At 33.7% G+C, this 19,632-nt stretch overlaps 1 protein-coding gene across 7 annotated transcripts in view; it reads right to left on the bottom strand.

Moving 5' to 3' along the window:
- The window catches only part of il34 (interleukin 34), a 78,638-nt gene that overhangs the window by 54,699 nt on the left and 4,307 nt on the right, over nt 1–19,632 (bottom strand). For 5 of the 7 annotated variants that reach the window (XM_058088171.1, XM_058088166.1, XM_058088170.1 and 2 more), the window contains exons 3-4: nt 19,025–19,141; nt 4,066–4,178 (exon numbers count right to left, since the gene is read on the bottom strand). The gene's annotated coding sequence lies outside the window, so the exon portion shown is untranslated. The remainder of the gene's footprint in view (nt 1–4,065; nt 4,179–19,024; nt 19,142–19,632) is intronic. The other 2 variants (XM_058088172.1, XM_058088169.1) reach the window with 1 other exon arrangement.

Raw genomic sequence — 19,632 nt, forward strand, 5'->3', positions numbered from 1 at the left:
ATAATAATAATACATAAAAAAAATAATAAATAAAAATAAAAAAAAAATAAAAAAAGAACCATCATAAATGAACATACTTATTTTTGCACTACTAAAACACACACCTAACTGTTATGTAATAACAATAACAATTATAATATATAAAAAAATAATAAATAAAAATACTAAAAAAATAAAAAATGAACCATCATAAATGAACATACTTATTTTTGCACTACTAAAACACACACCTCACTGTTATGAAATAATAATAATAATAAGCCTTTTTTTTCCACACGCAAACCAAATTATTCCCCCCTCTGTTTATGATAAAAATGGCGCCCTGGCAACCTTGAATAAAAAAAAAAATGCATCCACATGTAACCACACGGAACCCACCAATTGGCGATGCGTCCCGGGCTGACCCAAAACCGGCGTTTCGACGAGAAAAGAAAAAGTTCAAGCAAAAAATTGGGCTAGCACAAACACGCTAGCAAAAAGCGCTTGAACCGCAACGCCGACCAACATGGTTCCTTATGGTTTATGATGTGAACACTGGACGCGTGTTTGATGTCGCAGCATACTTTGGAAAAGGTATACCACGGAGACGCCATCCCAAGACCGGCTGCTAACGCTAACGCTAACGCTAACGCTACAGTATGGAATCGAACCTTCATTTTCTGTATGGTTGTACTACTAGATGATACAGGGTGTCAAAAAGGACACATGAAGGTTTAGCATAAGATGTTCCTTATGTGTTTAATAAGATTCCGTTGAAGACAAAGCCCCGGAATTCCCTGGTGGTGTTGGTCAGACAGAGAGTCATCCTCTAAAACTAAGCCCAGATTCCATGAGGCCTCCTTCTGGAACCTTTATGGACTCTTTGCAATCTTGGACGATTGGGGGGGGGGGGGGGGGGGATTTTTTATTAGTATTTTTATTAGTCCTGACAAGGAGATTTTAACTTCAGTGCTGTTTGGGGGGGGGGGGGTGCCTGCAGGAAGACCAGGAAGGTCTACCTCATCTGAGAACAGATCTAGGAATTCATTTATCGCTTTCGCACCAAAAAACCTAAACGGTATTTATCCGTGTTGCCAGATCCTGAATGAATAATTATCACGTACAAAGCTATCTCATCATTTACACTTATCTCTAAATTTTGACTTTTTAACTCGTAATTTTGAGTTTTTATCTTATTTCGACTATTTATCTCATTATTTTGACTTTTTATCTCAAAATTTCGACTTTTTATCTCATTATTAGGACTTTCTATCTAATTATTTCCACTTTATCTCTAAATTTTGACTTTTTATCTCGTGATTTTGAGGTTTTTATCTTATTTTGACTATCTCATTATTTCGACATTCCATCTCAATATTTCGACTTTTTAACTCATAATTAGGACTTTCTATCTCATCATTTACACTTTGTCTAAATTTTGACTTTTTATCTCGTAATTTGGAGTTTTTATCTTATTTCGACTCTCATTATTTTGACATTCTATCTCAACATTTCGACTTTTTAACTCGTAATTTTGACTTCTAATTATTTTGACTTTTTATCTCAAAATTTCGACTTTTTACCTCATTATTAGGACTTTCTATCTCATCATTTCCACTTTATCTCTGAATTTTGACTTTTTATCTCGTAATTTTGAGTTTTTATCTCATAATTTTGAGTTTTTATCTTATTTCGACTATTTATCTCATTATATCGACATTCTATCTCAATATTTCGACTTTTTAACTCGTAATTTTGCCTTGTTATCTAATTATTTGGACTTTTTATCTAATTATTTTGACTTTTTATCTCATTATTAGGACTTTCTATCTCATCATTTACACTTTATGTCTAAATTTTGACTTTTTATCTCGTAATTTTGACTTTTTATCTTGTTTTGACTATCTCATTATTTCGACATTCTATCTCAACATTTCGACTTTTTAACTCGTAATTTTGACTTTTTATCTCATTATTAGGACTTTCTATCTCATCATTTCCACTTTATGTCTAAATTCTGACTTTTTATCTCGTAATTTTGAGTTTTTATCTTATTTCAACTATTTATCTCATTATTTTGACATTCTATCTCAACATTTCGACTTTTTATCTCAAAATTTTGACTTTTTATCTCATTATTAGGACTTTCTATCTCATCATTTACACTTTATCTCTAAATTTGGACTTTTGATCTCATAATTTTGAGTTTTTATCTTATTTCAATATTCTATCTCAATATTTCGACTTTTTAACTCGTAATTTTGACTTTTTATCTCAAAATTTGGACTTTTTATCTCATTATTAGGACTTTCTATCTCATCATTTACACTTTATCTCTAAATTTTGACTTTTTATCTCGTAATTTTGACTTGTTATCTAATTATTTTGACTTTATATCTCAAAATTTTGACTTTATCTCAAAATTTTGACTTTTATCTCATTATTAGGACTTTCTATCTCATCATTTACACTTTATCTCTAAATTTTGACTTTTTATCTCGTAATTTTGACTTGTTATCTAATTATTTTGACTTTATATCTCAAAATTTTGACTTTTTATCTCAAAATTTTGAATTTTTCTCTCATTATTAGGACTTTCTATCTCATCATTTCCATTTTATCTCTAAATTTTCGACTTTTTAACTCATAATTTTGACTTATCTAATTATTTGGACTTTTTATCTCAAAATTTCGACTTTTTATCTCATTATTAGGACTTTCTATCTCATCATTTACACTTTATCTCTAAATTTTGACTTTTTATCTCAAAATTTTGACTTTTTATCTCATTATTAGGACTTTCTATCTCATCATTTACACTTTATCTCTAAATTTTGACTTTTTATCTCGTAATTTTGACTTGTTATCTAATTATTTTGACTTTATATCTCAAAATTTTGACTTTTTATCTCAAAATTTTGAATTTTTCTCTCATTATTAGGACTTTCTATCTCATCATTTCCATTTTATCTCTAAATTTTCGACTTTTTAACTCATAATTTTGACTTATCTAATTATTTGGACTTTTTATCTCAAAATTTCGACTTTTTATCTCATTATTAGGACTTTCTATCTCATCATTTCCACTTTATCTCTAAATTTTGACTTTTTATCTCAAAATTTTGACTTTTTATCTCATTATTAGGACTTTCTATCTCATCATTTACACTTTATCTCTAAATTTTGACTTTATATCTCTAAATTTTGACTTGTTATCTAATTATTTTGACTTTATATCTCAAAATTTTGACTTTATATCTCAAAATTTTGACTTTATCTCAAAATTTTGACTTTTTATCTCATTATTAGGACTTTCTATCTCATCATTTACACTTTATCTCTAAATTTTGACTTTTTATCTCGTAATTTTGACTTGTTATCTAATTATTTTGACTTTATATCTCAAAATTTTGACTTTATATCTCAAAATTTTGACTTTATCTCAAAATTTTGACTTTTTATCTCATTATTAGGACTTTCTATCTCATCATTTACACTTTATCTCTAAATTTTGACTTTTTATCTCGTAATTTTGACTTGTTATCTAATTATTTTGACTTTATATCTCAAAATTTGGACTTTTTATCTCAAAATTTCGACTTTTTATCTCATTATTAGGACTTTCTATCTCATCATTTACACTTCCTCAAAATTTCAACTTTTTAATCTTGTAATCTCGATTTTTTTATCTCGTTATTTTGACTTTTTATCTCATAATTCAGACTTTTTATCTCATAATTTCGACTTTTTATCTCTTATTTCAACTTACAATTGGGATAATTGTTTTTTTTTTCATTGGCGGAAACGGGCTTCCATTGACTATCAGTCATTTTAAATAAACAACACTGAAACAACACAGAACAGCGCCCCCACCTGGGTGGAAGGAGGCACGTGAGACAATGCCCAGCATCAGGCCCATTGTAGTACGTATATCCTGTTTGTGTTAGCCAATAGTCATGTATTAAAAAATGGGTTGAATGAGCAAACTAATAAATATAACAAATTTGTTGAAATGATCATATGAAAACCACCAAGAGCTGGTAGTGGACTTTAGAAGAAGTTCTCGCTAAAGGTGACTACAAATACCTGGGGGTGCATCTGGACTGGACCTCAGAAGATCTTCTGCCAGACTGTGGTAGCAAATGTGCCGGGGGAGGAGCCTCAAGGACAGGACGCCACACGCCTGGACAGTCCGACATCTGTGAGAAGAACAAAGGACACTTAGGAGACTCCCTTCCATCGTGGACATCCAATGCTTAGCATCATCTCATGACATAACAGCAGTTTAGATGGCCGATTACTATCACTGTCCTGCTCCATTGAAAGACTGAGCAGATTATTCCTTTTAGAAGACTTGCGACTTTTCAAAACAAACAGAAAGGAAGCCATAAAAACACACAGAAGACTGGACTTATTATCTTATCTATCGGTGTAATGATCCTACATCTGGCAACACAAGACATATTACATTAATGTTATGATTTAGTGACATGAGCTTAATATTAAGGACGTTTGGGTGGGTGTGGACGGGGACCACATATGGATTGTCTTTCTGAAAAGCCACCCCAGTGATGTGGCACGTTTGGAGTGTAACATAATAACAAAAAAAAAAAAAAAAGTATTCCAAATGTAGTCCCACATGTGGTTTCAGTTGGGAATTTGGTTTTATTACAAGAAAAGGATTTTAGTCTGAGCTCAGCAAATCCCCGACTTTGCGCTTAGTTGGAACCATGTTTTTACATTTATGTTATACCGTCACCTGCGTCTTTTAGCTCAATGGCAGGAATCCACAGAAAGGACCCCTTCAATTAGGGGCAGATAAATATTATAATAATAATAATAAAAACTTAAGAAACCACATATAGTTGCCGGGTAGACAAATTAATTAATTTTCATATTAAAATGAACAAAGCATTATTAGAGCCCTGTACACATAACAAAACACGACTATAGTCACATTTATACTTTTATTTATTTACAACATATTGCGCAACTGCAGCGTCTTGTGACACATGCTAACTCGCAAACTAGAGCGCTAGCGACCTAAACGGTAGCCTGAAAGTTATTTCCTTTCAACTTAAATCGCCAAAAACTTACCACTTCCACACGGATAGGGAGGATAACTATTAACAGTTATTTAACCTTTAACATGAACATTAATAAAAACTTGATAATTTTTTCTGGGTACATGATACCATACAGCATACATATCAAACTTTCATATCAAGGCGGGGGCCTCAAACTAGTGTCCTGCGTACCACATTTGGCCCGCGGGCCGCGTGTTTGAGACCCCTGATATAGACTATTATTAGTCACAACATATGAATATATAAGCAACGTGTATGCATTATTAAGCATTTTCTATCATATAAGTGGATGAATTCGGGAATGAAAGTTCTAAATACTGCAGTGTAATACTGCAGTATATATATAATACTGTAATACACAGAAAATATGTGTGACCTCAGGTCGCTACTGTAGCGTTGCCGATAGTTAGCATGGTTAGCAGTAAGGGGGGGGCGCTAGTGACCGGTGTGAGTTGCGGCTGACAGCGGCTCCTGTGTCAACACTGACCGCTAGGTGTCAGGAACGTTAAAATGAAGAACAGCACAATGCTAATGGTCAATGCTAATGCATGGAAGCCCTAGCCCTAGCATGAGAACTGAAGGTATTTGCTCAATTTTGCTAGCTAAAGATAAAAGCTAAAACAAACACATAGTCTCACAAACACCGACAAAAGATACTTATACACGCACAAAAAAAACCCCGCTTACTTGTAGGCATACAGGGACTGCAGTTAAACCCGGATGTCTGTATTAGGTATTGTTGTCAGGAATAAACAATCTGGTTCTCATTCTATAATTTGGTTCTTTAAGGAAGGGTGCTTTTTGCAGCTGCGCTATAATAAGACCCGCTTACTTGTAGGCATACAGGGACTGCAGATAAACCCGGATGTCTGTATTAGGTATTGTTGTCAGGAATAAATAATCTGGTTCTCATTCTATAATTTGGTTCTTTAAGGAAGGGTGCTTTTTGCAGCTGCGCTGTAATAAGACCCGCTTACTTGTAGGCATACAGGGACTGCAGTTAAACCCGGACGTCTGTATTAGGTATTGTTGTCAGGAATAAATAATCTGGTTCTCATTCTATAATTTGGTTCTTTAAGGAAGGGTGCTTTTTTGCAGCTGCGCTGTAATAAGACCCGCTTACTTGTAGGCGTACAGGGCCTGCAGATAAACCCGGATGTCTGTATTAGGTATTGTTGTCAGGAATAAACAATCTTGTTCTCGTTCTATAATTTGGTTCTTTAAGGAAGGGTGCTTTTTTGCAGCTGCGCTGTAATAAGACCCGCTTACTTGTAGGCATACAGGGACTGCAGTTAAACCCGGATGTCTGTATTAGGTATTGTTGTCAGGAATAAATAACCTGGTTCTCATTCTATAATTTGGTTCTTTAAGGAAGGGTGCTTTTTTGCAGCTGCGCTATAATAAGACCCGCTTACTTGTAGGCGTACAGGGACTGCAGATAAACCCGGATGTCTGTATTAGGTATTGTTGTCAGGAATAAACAATCTGGTTCTCGTTCTATAATTTGGTTCTTTAAGGAAGGGTGCTTTTTTGCAGCTGCGCTGTAATAAGACCCGCTTACTTGTAGGCATACAGGGACTGCAGTTAAACCCGGATGTCTGTATTAGGTATTGTTGTCAGGAATAAACAATCTGGTTCTCGTTCTATAATTTGGTTCTTTAAGACTCCCTTATCGTCTATTGGAAACCCAGTTAGAGTCCTCAGGGGGAGGATTTCTACAGAACATGGGTAGTTCTCAAACGTAAACCTTGCTTTGGTTCATGAGTCTTCCCGGAAGAAAACACAAACAAAGCAACATCCACAGCTAGCTGCTTTTTTTTGTCCGACCATGTCTCAGTTAAAAACATAAAATCTAGATCGTAAAAGGAAATAAAACAACAAATGATACTTAAAGGTCTGACGTGGAGTACAGCATGTTTCAGATTAGCTAGACTAGAACCGGGTGGTGTGTTCCTGAAAGGGATGTGTATTAGGTTGCTTTGATCAGACAGACAGTCTAACGATCGTCCTTTAAGTAATAGTTTCGGTTTGAGAGTAGTTAGCGTTTCAGGCGAGACCACTTCCTCACTAGGACATGAGGTTTACCGACACAGAGGCCCTCGGTGTCCTTGACCAACTGTTTTGTGGTTTCGTTTTGGGTTATTGTGTGACATCAACCCCGACTCCGCCGCCAACGTCAATGATAAAACGATCCCATTGCGTTTCATATAAGATTGGGAAATAATTCCAGCGCATCCTCGGAGTTTGAACACTGATTTCTTCACATTTACAACCCATTTGGATTTGATTAGTAGAAACTAATAGAATAATAATAATAACAGTGACATGCACTCAGGGTCATTTAATTTAATACAGGTTCCATCAAGAGGAAACATAAAAAAACAATAAAAAAAACAATACTTCCCTTTGGTGAAAATAAATAATAGTTCTTAGTTCTAGAGTTAGCATGCTAAACACACACACACACACACAATCAAATTTGCCGGGAGGTATTTACGAGCAGAAAATGACTCGTATCAACCAGCCAAACGGGGGGCTGAGCTGAGGGGGGGCAGGGATTACAGTGAAAGTGTACCAATGAAAAAATACTTGGGGTGCCCAAACTTTGTCCAAATTCTACTGTAAAAGAACGCAAAAGATGACTTTAAGATTCTTTAATGTATAAAATATATCAAAAACTGACACGCCCACTTTTTCTTTTTCCGTATTCGGTCCCCAGTGGGGAAGGTTTGGACACCCCTCCAACATTTATCACTAACCGAAGCCAAGAGTGGAGGCCATAAATGTGGCTACAGTACAATATTTCTTGAAAATTCATTCATCTATTCTTGTGTTTTTTCCCACTAAAAAGTAGTAAAGGTAACGTAAAAAAAAAAAAAAAAAAAAAAAAAAAAGGTCGGTGTCTGGATGCCATCATTGCGCCAAAGCACAAACTGACATGGAGTTTATGGCCACTTTCATGTGCACACGAGGGCGTACATCATTTCTGTTTACCGTTTTACTCGCAAGCGTTCACTGGCCACGTAAAAAAATGCAAAAAAAAATAAAAAAAAAAATTTTTAAGTATCCATCCCAATTTCCAGTCATGCTACTACTCTGAAGTGTTACTCACCGAAAATGTATCAGTTTTGTTAATTTTACGTTCTGTGTCACTCCATACATAAACGATATAGTAATCCCTCATTTATCACTGTTAATTGGTCCCGGAGCGGATAGTGATAAGTGAATTTCTGCAAAGTAGGATTCCATAGCTCAGGGGTCTCAAACTCAATTTACTTGGGGGGCCACTGGAGCTAGGGTCTGGGTGAGGCTAGGCCGCATCAGGTTTAAAAAAAAAAAAACCAAAAAAACGCATTTATTAAAAACAGAAAAATGAATAAATTTTGCTTTGGTTCCGATTTTCTACAAGAAAAACTCAAATATCTTAATTTTTATTTTTCTACACAAAATTAAAAAATGAAAAATAAATAAACAAATCAAGAATAAAGAAAATCAATCAATCATTAATAAATAAATAAATAAAATAATAATAATAAAACGACAAATAACAAAAAAAAAGACACATGCTAACTCGCAAACTAGACAGCTAGCGACCTAAACGGTAGCCTTCGAGTTATTTCCTTTAAACTTAAATAGCCAAAAACTTACCACTTCCACACGGATAGGGAGGATAACTATTAACAGTTATTTAACCTTTAACATGAACATTAATCAAACTTAATAATTTTATTTGGCCCGCGGGCCGCGTGTTGGAGACCCCCGCCATAGCTAGAACACGACCAATCCCAGGGCACATATAGACAAACAACCATTCACACTCACATTCATACCTATGGACAATTTGGAGTGGCTAATGAACCTAGCATGTTTTCGGAATGTGGGAGGAAACCGGAGTATTCGGAGAAAACCCACAAACTCCACACAGAGATGGAATGGAACCGAGGGTGGAATCGAACTCGGGTCTCCTAGCTTATAAGGCCTGCACGCTAACACGCCTATGACCCAATACAGTAGGGAGAATACGAGAAGATTATGTGTCAATCAATCAAAAAATCCACTGTGGTCGGAAAAAAAAACAAATGTTCCAGGGATCCAGTCTGGTCCATAAAAGTCCGTTCAGTCCATAAAGTTCTGAGTTCTAGTCTCAAAGAAATGACATCCAATATGATTTGTTCCTTGGCACGGAAACAACGGCCATCAAACCGTGTTCTCCGACGAGCTACAATAGAAGAAAACGGCGCTGTCAATCTGGTCCTGCAGGGACTTTTTCACGGTCCAGGTCTCGGATCCATATGAGTACACGTTCAACACAAGCTGTGTTTTGTAGTCCTTGAATGGTTTTGACTGCCAGATAGGGTGAAGATCATGACATGCATTCCAAGCTTTTGCTTTGTAGCCCCGGCAGGTGTTTCGACCCATGCGGTCTTCGGTCTTCGGGATGAGACAAGACGCATCTGCCAAGTTCCTCAGTCCCAAAATGTGGCGAAGTCTACCTGAACCCCGAGCAAAGAAACAGCCGAAACCGACGCAGAATGCATCCGTCGCTATGTTCCACAGTATGAGTGACGTTCTTGGGTTGGGATCAGATCAGATCAGATCATTCAGGTGTCCAAGTGCCTACTTGAGCAGGTGGACCTTGATCATGTTTACCCGCCAGGTGAACTCCTGCATGGATCTCCAGAGCGAAAACAATGGACCTTCATTTTGGATGTCTTCCATTTCCAAACTATTGCACCAATAGTGGATTCGTTTCTCACCAATCGCTTTGGAGGCTCTTTGGTCTTGCCTTAAGGTCTTTTAGATTAGAGAAACACGGCCTTCTGAAGAAGGGCAGCCAAGAAACTATGGAGGACCAAAACTGCCAAAATAATAAATACATAAAAGTGGAAATAAAAACAAAAATGAAAAAAATCAAAGAATTAAATACAAAAAAATAAATATAAATGGAAATAAAAACAAAAATAAAAAAATATTTATGTATATATTTTTTTGTTTGTTTTTATTTCCATTTATATTTATTTTATTCCTTCATAAAGGAATAAATATAAATGGAAATAAAAACAAAAATAAAAAAATATTTATGTATATATTTTTTTATTTTTGTTTTTATTTCCATAAAACAAAAAAAATATTTTTTTATTTTTTATTTTTTAAATATTTTTTTATTTTATTAAAAACAGAAAAATATTTTTAAATTTTTAAATTTAAAAATTTAAAAATTTAAAAATTTAAAAATTTAAAAATTTAAAAATTTAAAAATTTAAAAATTTTAAAATTTAAAAATTTAAAAATTAATTTATTAAAACAAAAATAAAAAATATTTATGTATTTTTTTTGTTTGTTTTTATTTCCATTTATATGTATTTTATTCCTTCATAAAGGAATAAATATAAATGGAAATAAAAACAAAATAAAAAAATATTTATGTATATATTTTTTTATTTTTGTTTTTATTTCCATTTATATTTATTTTTTGTATTTAATTTTTTTTTCAATTTTGTTTTTATTTCCACTTTTATTTATTTATTTATTTATTATTTTGGCCTTAATTTATAAAAATAAAAAATATATTTTTTTTATTTTTTATTTTTTAAATATTTTTTTATTTTATTAAAAACAGAAAAATATTTTTTAATTTTTTAATTAATTTATTAAAACAAAAATAAAAAAATATTTATGTATTTTTTTTGTTTGTTTTTATTTCCATTTATATTTATTTTATTCCTTCATAAAGGAATAAATATAAATGGAAATAAAAACAAAAATAAAATAATATTTATGTATATATTTTTTTATTTTTGTTTTTATTTCCATTTATATTTATTTTTTTGTATTTAATTTTTTTTTTCAATTTTGTTTTTATTTCCACTTTTATTTATTTATTTATTTATTTATTATTTTTGGCAGTTTTGGTCCTCCATAAGAAACACGCAATTAAATCTAAATAATGGACTAAATGAATACAATTGAATGGAACGCCAATAGAATTGAGTTGTACATCTGGCAACACGGGGACCCTTTCCCTGGCTTTCAATCCCACAAAGATCGCCGTCACTCTTCAACCTTCTTCTTCCGAGCGCTCTTCCGCTTTAATTAGGTTTAGCCTTTAATCTGGAACATGTCTGAACAAGAAAGTCTCTTCATAAGGAAAATGTCACGAACTCGGCGCCCCTCACTGTACTCAGGAAGGAGTCCATATTTAGGACTATGTCCTAAATCTCCATCCCGACACCAGCTATTACTGCCAAGCCGACAATCAGGTGACTTTTCTATTTGGAGCTGGAGGGCAGGGTGAGCGGACTCGACTGTTTTATGCTATCTCTCATCTTTACGTACGGGGCTCACATGAAGTTGTGATGATTCCCAGCCTTGTGACACCATGTTTTTTTTTGGTCCAGCTTGTCTTCTTCTTGAGTGGGACATCCTTAAGGTTGGATGACTCGGAGATGTCTTCAGTAAACACTTGTGTCTTTGTGTGTGGTTGTGTTGAGGTATGCAAAAGCAACATTGAAGTTTTTTTTTTTTTTTTTTTTGGATCGTCTGGAAAAGGCTGCAGGGATTTTGTGTTTATTATGTTGTAGCCCAGGGGTGGGCAAACTACGGCCCGGGGGCCACATCCGGCCCGCCAAGTGTTTGAATACGGCCCGCCCGTTCTTTCCAAAGTATTTCATTTAAAGCAGGGGTGGGCAAACTTTTTGACTCGCGGGCCGCATTGATTTAACAAAATTGATGGCGGGCCAGACTATATATTTTACACATAACAGTCCACCTGGAATTATTGTATCTGTAAAAGTGTCATGCAGTCTGCTATATGTGCCTGTGTCCCTTTTTTCAGCAGACTACATTAAATAACGAAATCATCAAAACGTTGGCTCAAGCCATGATGCCAGGTTGTATCTTAAGTTTAAATGAAATACTTTAGAAAAAACGTGCGGGCCGTATTCAAACATTTGGCGGGCCACATGTGGCCCCCGGGCCGTACTTTGCCCAACCCTGATTTAAAGTCAACATACAAGCTGGCATCATGGCTTGAGACGACATTTTCATGGTTTGGCTGTTTTATCAATTTCGTTATTTGATGCGGTCTGTTGTTTACAAAGTGAAAAAAGGGACACAAGCACATAATAATAATAATAATAATAATAATAATAATAATAATAATAATAATAATAATAATAATAATAATAATAATAATAATAATAAATTTATTCTTATTAAATTATAAATTTATAACACACTTTACATCAAATAAATAAATTTTGTTATTTGATGCGGTCTGTTGTTAATAATAATAATATAAAATAATAATAACAAATAATATAAAATAATACTAAATTTATTCTTATTATAAATTTATAACGCACTTTACGTCATCATAATAATAAAAATAATATAAAATAATAACAAATAATATCAAATAACAATACATTCATTCTAATTATTATAAATTTATAACGTACTTTACATCAAATAAATGATCTTAAATTGCACATATAGCAGATTGCATGACACTTTTACATATACAATAATTTTGTTATTTGATGTGGTCTGTTATTTACAAAGTGCTCCTGAAAAAAGGGACACAAGCATATAATAATAATAATAATAAATCAATTAATAATAATAAATAATAATAATATAAATAATAATACATTTATTATGATACATTTATAACGTACTTTACATCAAATAAATGATCTCAAAGTGCCCATAAATCAGATTTCATGACACTTTTACAGATACAATAATTCCAGCTGGACTGTTTCATGTAAAATATCGAGTCTGCCCCCCCGTCAATTTTGTTAAATCAATGCGGCCCGCCAGTCAAAAAGTTTGCCTACCCCTGTTGTAGCCACAGGAACCTCGGGAATTGGCGCTAGTTTCATGCACATCGCATTAGTGCCATTGGTTCGGGCGTCATCGGTCAATAGCCACGTTTACATGAGGAGTTTTTTCCTCTTTCCGAATGGAATCTTTCTGAATGAATTTTCCGAAAACAATGGTATCCGTGGAAAGGAATATTCCAATCGCTTGTCTACATGCGGCGCTATAATCCAATAGAATAGTCAATGGGGCATGCCCAGTAAAATGTAAACATCAACATACCGACTTCCCCGAGTTTTTCTTCCACTTGTCGGAATAACTCCGTATTGCCAGTTTTTCCTTAGTCCAGTCTTGGAATGAGTTTGAATCCAAACCTAACTTTGCTTAGCATTCCAGTGCCGATTGCCGGCCTCCATTTTTAAAAGTGAAGAACGTCCGGAGCTGATTTGCAAAGAACCGATTGCTCCTTCGGTAAACCTGGTTCTACTAAAGGACTAAACCTGATCAAGACCTTCAAGAAGTTATAAGCACAAAGTAAGAACTCTTGATGCTTTGTAAGAAGCCCGAGTTGGCTCGGACTACTAGGTCAGTCTAGGGAAGTGGTCCTTACGTTCACTGGGGAGTTTGGTTCTAGAACCCAAACTATGTGTTGAGGTGAGACCCAAGAATCAGATTTGTCCGCCAAATGCTCGGTCACCATGGTGGGTCTAGATCTTGTGTGGATTTTTGGGGGGTGGGCCTTTTGATTTTTCCATACGGTCTTCAGAAACACTCTTTGACCCGTCACCGTGGACTTACATGCCTTGGGAGAACCTACCAGGACCTCTCATTGACCTCTCAACCTCCTCCCCCCTTGTGGAAACCAAAACTGCCATTTATTTTGAAGCTTACTTAACACTGAACAGGAAGTCGCCATGCAACCCTACAAGACAAACTGACAGATGCTTTGTAGAAATGACTGAAATTTGATGTCGACTTAAGACGGAATGTTTTGGTTTTGAATAAAATAAGAGACTGCGGTGTACTTGCAAACAGTGCTAACAATGCTAATAGCGCACATGTGACCATGACGCAGGTTCAACTGCAAGCACTGATCAAAGACGGTCAATGGAAGGAGTAATGACGTGGAAACGTGGACTTACGTGGCTTTGGGAGAACCTACCAGGACCTCTCATTGACCTCTCAACCTCCTCCCCCCTTTGTGGAAACCAAAACTGCCATTTATTTTGAAGCTTACTTAACACTGAACAGGAAGTCGCCATGCAACCCTACAAGACAAACTGACGGATGCTTTGTAGAAATGACTGAAATTTGATGTCGACTTAAGACGGAATGTTTTGGTTTTGAATAAAATAAGAGACTGCGGTGTACTTGCAAACAGTGCCAACAATGCTAACAGTGCTAATAGCGCACATGTGACCATGACGCAGGTTCAACTGCAAGCACTGATCAAAGACGGTCAATGGAAGGAGTAATGACGTAAAGACTATATATTTTACACGTAACAGTCCACCTGGTATTATTGTATCTGTAAAATTGTCATGCAATCTGCTATTATTATTTATTATTTTATATTTATATTTAAATATTTAAAAAATAATAAAATATTATAATAATTAAAATAAAATTAAAATAATAATTATTATATTATTATTATGTAAAATGTGCAAATATAACAATAATATTATATATAATTACTATAATCATTAGCATTAATATAATAAATAATAATAATAAAAATATTATAATAATTAATTAATATAATAATATTAATATAATTAATAATATAATAATATAATATAAATATAATTATAATATAATTATAATATAATTATAATTAATATTAATATAATTAATAATTAATTAATTAATATAATAAAATAATAATAAAATAATCATTATAGTTATAATAATAATATAATAATTATTATTTTTTTTTATTATTATTATTATGTGCTTGTGTCCCTTTTTTCAGGAGCACTTTGTAAACAACAGACCATGTCAAACAACGAAATTGATACAACCATCAAAAGGTTGGCTCAGGCCATGATGCCAGGTTGTATGTTGACTTTAAATGAAATACTTTGGAAAGATTGGGCGGGCCGTATTCAAACACTTGGCGGGCCGGATGTGGCCCCCGGGGCCGTAGTTTGCCCACCCCTGATCTAGCCAAACGTGTGCAAATATAAAAATACGGGACTGTGAGTCAAGTGAAGGAATTCAACGTAGGAGCTAGCAATTTCTATTCCAGTAATATATGCATGTATGTATGCACTGCATATGATTGGCGGTGGCATTGGAATGCCGGATGATATACGAGCCCCCCGTTATACAAGAGGGGGGGTGATGAAGGCCATCCAAACTGCTGTAGTTTCACGCGCAGTTGAAGACGATGACAAATGTTGACTGTTGTTGACTCGGTGAAAATAACATCTTCATGTTGTTTTAGTCTTTTGAAAACGGATCGGATTATCGGGCAATTTGATTGATTTGTCTGCAGTACGATTAGCAACCATGATAGCATTCAGTGGTTGTTTTTACGGGTGGTTACGCAGAAAGCGACTGGGACTCTTAAGTGAATGTGAGCATGAACAAATGTTGGTTCGAGACCGAGAACCACCCGAGTAATATAATCCAGCTTCCTCTAACACAATAAGAGGCAGAAAATACATGGTTGGAAATTGACAAGTTACACGGAAAAACCCCAAAAGAATCTTTTAAGGGTCCCGAGTGATGGAAAAACTTGGAGTGCTTGCTGGAAAAAAGCCAGTCTGGTTCATGAAAACTGACAAGGTCCAAACCATTTGCGGTTCCGCCACACTTGGAACTCCAAGCTCCGGAGTCAGCAGCGGCTCATAACATGCGGACGAGAAATGCTGGGTTTCGGTATGAAAACGTTATGGTTGCAAAACCGCTAATATTGTCCGTCATACCGTTTAGTTCAGGGGTGGGCAAACTACGGCCCGGGGGCCACATCCGGCCCGCCAAGTGTTTCAATATGGCCCGCCTTTTTGATGGTTGAGGTAGCTGCTTTATCAATTTCGTTATTTGATGTGGTCTGTTGTTTACAAAATACTCCTGGAAAAAGGAGCACAACCACAATAATAGTATATAATACTACAATTATATTAATATTGTTGTTAATAATATTAATATAATAATGGTAGTAATAATATTATTATTAACAAAATAATAATAATATAATAACATTACTATAACTAATAATAATAATAATGTAGTCAATAATGATAATAATACTACTATTATATTAATATTGTTGTTAATATCAATATAATAATGGTAGTAATATTACAAAATACTCCTGGAAAAAGGAGCACAAGCACAATAATAATAATAATAATAATAATAATAATAATAATAATAATAATAATAATAATAATAATAATAATAATAATAATAATAATAATAATAATGTCAATAATGATAATAATATTACTTATTAATATTGTTGTTAATAATATCAATATAATAATGGTAGTAATATTACAAAATACTCCTGGAAAAAGGAGCACAAGCACAATAATAGTAATACAAATAATAATAATAATAATAATGTTGTTGTCAATAATGATAATAATACTACAATTATATTAATATTGTTGTTAATAATATTAATATAATAATGGTAGTAATATTATTATTAACAAAATAATAATAATATAATAACATTACTATAACTAATAATAATAATAATAATAATGTAGTCAATAATGATAATAATACTACTATTATATTAATATTGTTGTTAATAATATCAATATAATAATGGTAGTAATATTACAAAATACTCCTGGAAAAGGGAGCACAAGCACAATAATAGTAATACAAATAATAATAATAATAATAATGTTGTTGTCAATAATGATAATAATACTACTATTATATTAATATTGTAATATTAATATAATAATGGTAGTAATATTATTATTATTAACAAAATAATAATAATAATATAATAACATTACTATAACTAATAATAATAATAATAATAATTCTAATAAAAATAACAATAATAATACATTTATAACACACTTTACATCAAATAAATGATTTCAAAGTTCACATATAGCAGATTGCATGACACTTTTACATGTAAAATATGTGTAAAAATATAGGTGTAAAAATGGACTGTTACGTGTAAAATACTACATAATCCCCCCCCCCACCGTCAATTTTGTTAAATTAATGCGGCCCGCGAGTCAAAAAGTTTGCCCACCCCTGGTTTAGTTACTAAGTGGAAATACTTTGTCATGTCCTCTGTTTCTCCTACCAGTTGGAACTGCATCTCCAAATGTTGAAAAATCGGCACTGGAAAAAGTTAGCACTGGAATTTGCTGCATCGTTAGCATGAAGTGGCGTATATTTTTCGACACATAAATATCAGAAGCCACCCATTTTCTATGCAGCTTATCCTCATTTGGGTCGAGGGTGTTCTGGAACCTATCCCAGCTGTCTTTGGGCAAGAGGCGGGGTAAGAAAAAAATATCTTCCCTTAGCATGACACAACATTAAATTAGCCCAAGAAGAAAAACAACTTGATTAGATATGCATAAAAAAAAAACTATAAATAGGCTCGTATTCAACCACAAAACAATCCCAGGGCACATATACTGTAGACAAACAACCATTCACACTCACATTCATACCTATGGACAATTTGGAGTGGCTAATTAACCTAGCATGTTTTTTTTTGGAATATGGGAGGAAAACGGAGTACCCGGAGAAAACCCACGCATTCACGGGGAGAACATGCTCGGGGGTCTTAAACACGCGGCCCGCGGGCCAAATGTGGCCCGCCGGACACTACTTTGAGGCCCCCCGCCTTGATATGAAAGTTTAATGCAAGTTTGATATGGATGCTGTATGGTATCATGTACCCAGAAAAAATTATTACGTTTTTATTAATGTTCATGTTAAAGGTTAAATAACTGTTAATAGTTATCCTCCCTATCCGTGTGGAAGTGGTAAGTTTTTGGCGATTTAAGTTGAAAGGAAATAACACGTTTAGGTCGCTAGCGCGCTAGTTTGCGAGTTAGCATGTGTCTCAAGACGCTGCAGTTGCGCAATATGTTGTAAATAAGAGTATTTTGTCGTGTTTTGTCACGTCTACAGGGCTCTAATAATGCTTTGTTCATTTTAATGTGAAAAAAATAATTCGTCTACCCACCAACTATATGTGGTTTCTTAAGTTTTTATTATTTGCCGTTTTATTATTATTATTATATTTATTACTGATTGATTGATTTTCTTTATTCTTGATTTGTTATTTTATTTTTCATCTTATTTTGTGTAGAAAAATTTCCCTGAGGGAATCCCAAAGTGATTAATAAAGTATTCCGTCTAGACTACAGTAAATACATGAATGTAATTTCATGGAACAAATACCAGGATTTGCTAAGTGGACCCATTTTTTTTTGTACTTTTTAAAAATTTAATTTAGATTATTATAGATACCGTGTACTTTCAAAATTACAAAATTTTAAAATAAAAAAAAAAACCAAAAAACTATATTAGGAAAGCAGGAAGTGAACAAATTACAGTAACAGTAAAAGGAGTAGGAAGAAGCAAAGCTTATTAAATCCTACCCCTTCATCTGGTACTTTTACAATCAGTAACTGTTACATTTGTTCACTTCCTGCTTTCCAAATATAGTTTAAGGGGTTTTTTTTTTTACTTTTTAAAAATGTTATTTAGATTAAATAGATACCGTATACTTTCACAATTACAAAATTTTAAAATTAAAAAAAAAAACTATATTAGGAAAGCAGGAAGTGAACAAATTACAGTAAAAGGAGTAGGAAGAAGCAAAGCTTATTAGTAAATCCTACCCCTCCATCTGGTATTTACAATCAGTAACTGTTACTGTAATTTTTCATAGAAAGGACTCCTCGGGTCCGCATCGAGAACAGCCGTGGACCACGTGCTGGATCCTGACGTTGACTTAACTTGACTGTTCATAAGACGAAGGCGGTGGACTGGCTGGTCCACATAAATGGGAGCGACTTAAGCCGGTTCCACTGCATTATGTCAAGATCATTTATGATGATAAAAGTCACTAAATGCACAATATGGACGTTAGACATATACACAAAAATACATAAATACACACTCACCATATGGATTATGTTAGGAGTCCCAAGCAGGAGGAGAAACAAACTGGCAACCCGTGCCAATTTCCATATTTTCATCTGTCCTGGGATTTACACTATAGTCTGTTTGCCTTGAAAGATCTGTCAATCACAAAATGTTGTTTAATGGTTAAATATGGCCAGTTATTAATTTTTTTAAATGCATATTAAATCAAGTTTTACAAAGTTTGTGCCTAAATTAATCATTTCCAAGCATAAAAATAACAAAATAAACTAAAATAGAAATATAAGGCTTTCAGAAGATGCATTCAAAGACGTAATGATATGTAGTATACTACCGTTACTGTACTGTTAAATGAGACACACAAGCACCAGGCTTTGATTGCAGATTTGGATTTATCACATGACATCGTCAACGGCTACTTATTTCCTGGTATTTCTACTATAATTGGGTAATGCGCTTGTAAAAGTGACTGTAGGGGTGTTATTTTGTGTCTGGAGGGCTCTACCTTTGAGGTAAAGGACAATAAGGATCATAAAAGGCAGTTATGAACCAATAAATGAAGTGAAAATCAATTATGCAACCATAAAAAAGCAGATGTTGACATCAGTGTCACGAGATGTTTGCCCCC

This window comes from Doryrhamphus excisus, chromosome 11, assembly GCF_030265055.1.
Source record: "Doryrhamphus excisus isolate RoL2022-K1 chromosome 11, RoL_Dexc_1.0, whole genome shotgun sequence".
NCBI lineage: Eukaryota > Metazoa > Chordata > Actinopteri > Syngnathiformes > Syngnathidae > Doryrhamphus > Doryrhamphus excisus.